At 40.0% G+C, this 6,000-nt stretch overlaps 1 long non-coding RNA gene across 1 annotated transcript in view; it reads left to right on the top strand.

Annotated features, from left to right (window-relative positions):
- Window positions 1–3,029: 3,029 nt before the first annotated feature.
- Window positions 3,030–6,000, top strand: part of LOC129533176 (uncharacterized) — an 80,092-nt gene continuing 77,121 nt past the window's right edge. Inside the window, exon 1 of the long non-coding RNA XR_010133252.1 lies at window positions 3,030–3,219. This is a non-coding gene — a long non-coding RNA (uncharacterized lncRNA). The remainder of the gene's footprint in view (window positions 3,220–6,000) is intronic.

Genomic DNA, 6,000 nt, shown 5'->3' with positions numbered 1-6,000 from the left:
TATAAGTAACTTATAGGAGCAAATGTGTTTTGTCCCATGTTTCCTTCCATCTATCCTCATCCTGCTGTGTCTGAAATTGGTGGGTTCTTGGTCTCACTGACGTCAAGAATGAAGCCGCAGACACTCGCGGTGAGTGTTACGGTTCTTAAAGATGGTGTGTCTGGAGTTTGTTCCTTCTGATGTTCGGACATGTTCGGAGTTTCTTCCTTCTGGTGGGTTTGTGGTCTCACTGGCTTCAGGAGTGAAGCTGCAGACCTTCACGGTGAGTGCTGTAGCTCATAAAGGCAGTGCGGACCCAAAGAGTGAGCAGCAGCAAGATTTATTGCAAAGAGCAAAAGAACAAAGCTTCCATGGTGTGGAAGGGGACCCAAGCAGGTTGCCACTGCTGGCTCAGGGCAGCCTGCTTTTATTCCCTTATCTGACCCCACCTGCATCCTGCTGATTGGTCCGTTTTACAGAGAGCTGTTTGGTCCGTTTTGACAGGGTGCTGATTGGTGCATTTACAAACCTTGAGCTAGACACAGGGTGCTGATTGGTGCATTTACAAACCTTGAGCTAGACACAGGGTGCTGATTGGTGCATTTACAATCCTCTAGCTAGACATAAAAGTTCTTCAAGTCCCCACTAGATTAGCTAGACACAGAGCACTGATTGGTGCATTTACAAACCTTTAGCTAGACACAGAGTGTTGATTGGTGCGTTTACAATCCTCTAGCTAGACATAAAAGTTCTCCAAGTCCCCACTAGATTAGCTAGACACAGAGCACTGATTGGTGCATTTACAAACCTTTAGCTAGACACAGAGCACTGATTGGTGCATTTACAAACCTTTAGCTAGACACAGAGTGTTGATTGGTGCTTTTACAATCCTCTAGCTAGACGTAAATGTTCTACAAGTCCCCACCAGATTAGCTAGATACAGAGTGCTGATTGGTGCATCCACAAACCCAGAGCTAGACACAGAGTGCTGATTGGTGCATTTACAATCCTCCAGCTAGACATAAAAGTTCTCCAAGTCCCCACCTGACTCAGGAGCTCAGCTGGCTTCCCCCAGTGGATCCTGTGCCAGGGTGGCACCCGTTGGAGAAGCTTGGGCCATGCCGGAGCAGGGGCAGGCGGGTGGGAGGGACAGGGTGCTTGTGCATGGTGGGCTGCAGGTCCGAAGCCCTGCCCCAGGGGGAGGCGGCTGAGCATTCAAGCGTGGCACAGGTGGGCCAGCAGTGCCGGGGGACCCGGCGCACCCTCCACAGCTGCTGGCCCGGGTGCTCAGCCCCTCGCTGCCCAGGGCTGGCAGCACCGGCCGGCTGCTGCGAGTGCGGGCCCACTGAGCCCACACCCACCCAGAACTCGCGCTGGCCTGGAAGCGTCCCCGGTTCCTGCCTGCACCTCTCACTCCACACCTCCCCGCAAGCAGAGGGAGCCGGCTCTGGCCTCAGCCAGCCCAGAGAGGGGCTCTCACAGTGCAGCGGTGGGCTGAAGGGCACCTCAAGCACAGCCAGAGTGGGCACCGAGGCCAAGGAGGCACCGAGAGTGAGCGAGGGCTGCCAGCACGCTGTCACTTCTCACTGCCACATTGCCTCCCTTTCTTTCCACATATAGCTTCATAGCATCTTCCCTATGACTATATGTCTAAGAAAGAAAAAAAAAAACTAGGCTCAGTTTAGTAATGGTTCTGCATGATTATCCTAGCACCACTCAAAAGTGGATAAATCCAGCATGACTGCCTGAAGGGTGGCCCTGAAAGAAGTGATGAAAGAAAAGCCTCAAAATGGCAGAGCTTTGAATAGTGCAGTGTATCTGTTGTCTGTTTTACCTGGAATGAGAGGTGGCTGGAGATACAGATCTTCAATTATTTAATGGTAGTAGATAATTATTTGCATGGATGATAGAGGCATAAAAAGAACATATTTGGTAAACTGGTGAATGGTGATCTGAGGAAGATGACTATGAATGATTCTCTTTAAATGAGCAAAGAGTGTAGAGGCATTATTGTTCCATAAGCAAAATGCTCTCGAAAGAGCCAACTTGGCTGGAGAGAATCTTACTAATTGGGTAGACAAAATGACTTATTCCTTGCATGTCAGTCTGCCTGTTGCTTCAGCTGCCCTTGTTCTTGCTTAATAGGCTAATGAACAAAGTGGCAATAAGGATAAGACTAAAAGCTAAACATGAGTACATTGCTGAGTACCCATTTGCCAAGAAGAGAGGCCAATAGTAATCTCATGATATGGTAGGTTGCTTATGGCTTATGTTGGAACACTTCCAGAAAAAAAGAAAAAAAACCGTTCTTTGTTCTCACTGAAATAGACATTATAGGTATGAATATGTCTTTTTCACAATGTTTCTGCCAAAATTACCAATTATGTATTTATTGAATGCCTTGTTTATCAGGATAATCCACAGAGCATTAATTCTGATCAGGGAATTCGTTTTACAGCAAATTGAGTTTAGAAATGGGCTCATGCTCCTGTAATTCACTGGTTTAAATTCCTTATCACCTGGAGTAGCTGCCCTGATAGTCCAGTCTAATGGCCTTCTGTATATTGCACTGAATAAGCAATCAATAAATGGTGCTCTTTTGATAAAGTCACTAATCATGGGCTCAAGGGTCATGGCATGACAAACAGAGTACATCTCTTACAATTACCCTGAAATATTCTCTAACAAAATTTTTGCTTGGCATGTCTGTACCTTAGGCTTCTGCTAGTTTACAGGTTTTAGTTTTCAAGGGAAGACTACATTTACCATGGAACAAAGCACTGGTCCTATTAAATAGGAAGTTGAAACTGCTTCCTGGCCACTTTGAGTTTATCATGCCACTGAACCAAGAAATAAAAAAGAAATTGACTTGTTGGAAGAGTTGATTCTATCAAGGGAAAATTGGGTTGTTAATACACCCACTTTAATTTCTGGTGATAGAGAGGAGTATGTCTGAAATGCAAGAGCCTTCTGGGAGATCTAGCACACGTGTATCATGTGATAAATTTCAATAGAAAAATAAAACATAACTTGATAAAGATAAGACTTTTACTGCCAGAGATGCTTCATGAATAAAGGATTGGATCAATGTAGCAAGTAACAAACCATAAGCAGATAAGCTGCTTGCTGAGGACAAAGGGAGGAATATTTTAAACAGCAGCTATGACTGTGTGAGCAGTAGGAACAAAGACTTTCATCATTCTATTTCTTCTTTGCTTTGATGTGAATATGTGTATGCAGGTATGTATTATCAATTATTGTTCTTTTAAAAATTTCTTATTCCTCCACCATGTACATAATATGTTAAGAGAAGATAACCTTATATGTTAATATTTAGGTTACAGAATATCTAAGGGGGAGTGTGACAAATATGAGAATGAACTTAACCTAAGATGGATAAGTGGGATTTTATGTATTTCTTTTTTAGCTAAGTGTTAGCATATTTTCATAAAGCAGAGAATAGCATAAAGGTAAATAGAATAACAACTTTGGTAATCTCTCTATTTGGAGGTTAAAAATGGTAAATAGATGATTATAAGATGCCACATCACCACAGCTAGATTGGCCAAATGAGAATCTTGCATAAAAATTGAAAGGTGAAAATAAAGTGGTGACCATTACTCAGAAGGTGGCATGGATGGGTAAGTCTCAGGCATATGTAGGCCCTCAGTGGCACCCAGCTTGTCTTCTGCTCGTTTGTCTTTCTGAATGCTGCCCTTGCTGACTAACACTGGCCCAAGACCCACAACCAGATGCAGAAGAGTGGTACACAAAAGCAGCAGTTTGCCATAAACTGCTCCATCTTCTCCCAATCTGCATCATCAATCTGGTGCCCACATGTGCTTGGACCGTTGGGTTTGCCTGCAAACTCTGACTTTTCCAACTATGCTAGTTATTCAGGACATTTGGTTAGTAATTCCTTCTCTCATTATACAGCATCAACTTCCATATTTTTAATTCCCTAGTACCTTCCTTATTTACATAATGTATACTTCCAAAATACATTTCTAGTTATCATTGGTCATAGTTGCTCTTCTTTCCCAATTAAACTTTAACCAATATATTCACTGACAATATTTTTATTTCTAATTAATTTTGCAACCTTTAAATAAATCTGCCTTGTCTTTAAAAATTATTTTATCCCTTTATTATTAATAATTTGTAATTTATGATTCTAAATGCATATATTTGTATTATCTGAAAATCCTCTTTTCTAAAGCCATCACTATGTATGCAGTGGCCATCTAATGGGTCATCAGAAAGAATAGTTGTGTACTCTACCGTAACCAAGAAAGCCAACTCTACAGTTACCAAGATCTTATATGAAATTTTTCCCACTCCCAGATTTTTCTGCAGGTAACAGCTTATTGTATTTGAAGGAATTTCTACATGAGCTCTTTGAGAGGATGTTTTGAATTGTCCTAAACTTGGTTTTAAGCAAGAATCTAGTGAAAAGTTATTAAATTAGACTGAGTTGTTACTGACTGGTAAGCTTAAGTATCCTTGCTACCCAGAAAGATAGGGTGTTTAACAAAAATTTGGTGACAGTTATGAGAAAAAAAAGAGTAATTCCATGTATGTACCTTACCATGTGGAACTCATCAAACTTGTGAAGCCAAGTTTGACAAGCCAAGCTCAAATCTTCTCGTCCATTCCATCTTGGTGACCTCTACATTAATTCTCTTTCCCAGACTTACACCAAACCTCAGAAATGATCTTCTCATCCCAGGGTTGATCTTTCTACAAAGGGAAATCTGATTTTTTGTGATATTTTAAATGTCTTCCCACTCACAGCATGAAGTACATTTATTAGTATGATCTTACTCCCACCACGCCCATACACATTGAATTAATTTAATCTGCTGCCAACCTCTATCCCCATACACATTGAATTAACAAGTCATAAGAAATGACCTACTTTACTGTGTCTGGCTTTTTCTCACCTGCTTATTTTTTAACATGCAATTCTTTGCTGTTCTGCTTTTCTATGTTTGTCTTTCTGGAAAATCCTACTAATTTTTTGCCTAATATATCATCTATCCCAAGAGACTTTCCCTAATCTCCTTTATTATAATTTATAAACATTCTGTTGTGACCTTCTAGGATTATAATAAATAACTTATTGAAATGTTATAATTATTTGTGTACAAGCCTGTCTTCCCTACTGGGCTTTAAACTCCTTGAGGAGAGGAGCCAAGTCATAGAAACTTTTATATTTCCAGTGGCTAGCACAGTTTCTGCTGCTTAATGCTCAATAAACATCCAATCAGCATCACCTGTGCTACAATTTTGTAATGAATTATTGACAGATTCTGACTATTGTTTTGCAAAGTCTTTATTTATGGGCACATATCTATATGCCCATTTATTCTGTATAGTTTAGTAGTGGCACCACAAGAAGTGTTAAAATTGATGAAGATGCTTTATAGAGTTAAGGATCACAGAACTGGCATGGGATTCATATTAATCTAGGAAAATTATCTGCATGATAATTAGATACTCTCCTGAGTTATTTCTTAATTCTGTAATCCTATTTTTAATAGTAAAAATTGAAAATGTATGTCACGATATAAAGGAGAAGTAACTTAAAATCTGCATTTCCTTGATATTTGCTAAAATATGATACATTTAAATAATTACTAATGTTAACAACAATATGAAAGCAGGGCCACTTTTTCTAGAGAAAAACACTTTGCTAACAACTGTAAGAGCTAAAGTTAGAAATGAGCTTGAAACTTTTGAACTCATTATCTTAAAATCACCTTTAGCTCTAGGACAATATAACTTTATACAAAACATTTCTATGGTAAATTTAGAAGCAGGGCAAGAGAGTCCAATAAATATTTTTGCACATTTGCACAGCTTATGCTTCCACTTTGATAAAAGAGACATTCTAAAATGACCTCTTCAGCTGTAATTTATAAGCTAGTATAACAATGCAGTGGTCTTCATTTTTTTAAACTCCGAAGTCCAGTAATCTGATAAATTTAGAATCCAGAAGTGTCCATCAAAATTGAAACT

This window comes from Gorilla gorilla, chromosome 3 (assembly GCF_029281585.2).
Source record: "Gorilla gorilla gorilla isolate KB3781 chromosome 3, NHGRI_mGorGor1-v2.1_pri, whole genome shotgun sequence".
Classification (NCBI taxonomy): Eukaryota; Metazoa; Chordata; class Mammalia; order Primates; family Hominidae; genus Gorilla; species Gorilla gorilla.
The sequence above is the reverse complement of the archived record's forward strand: the minus strand, read 5'-3'. Positions and strand labels throughout refer to the sequence as shown.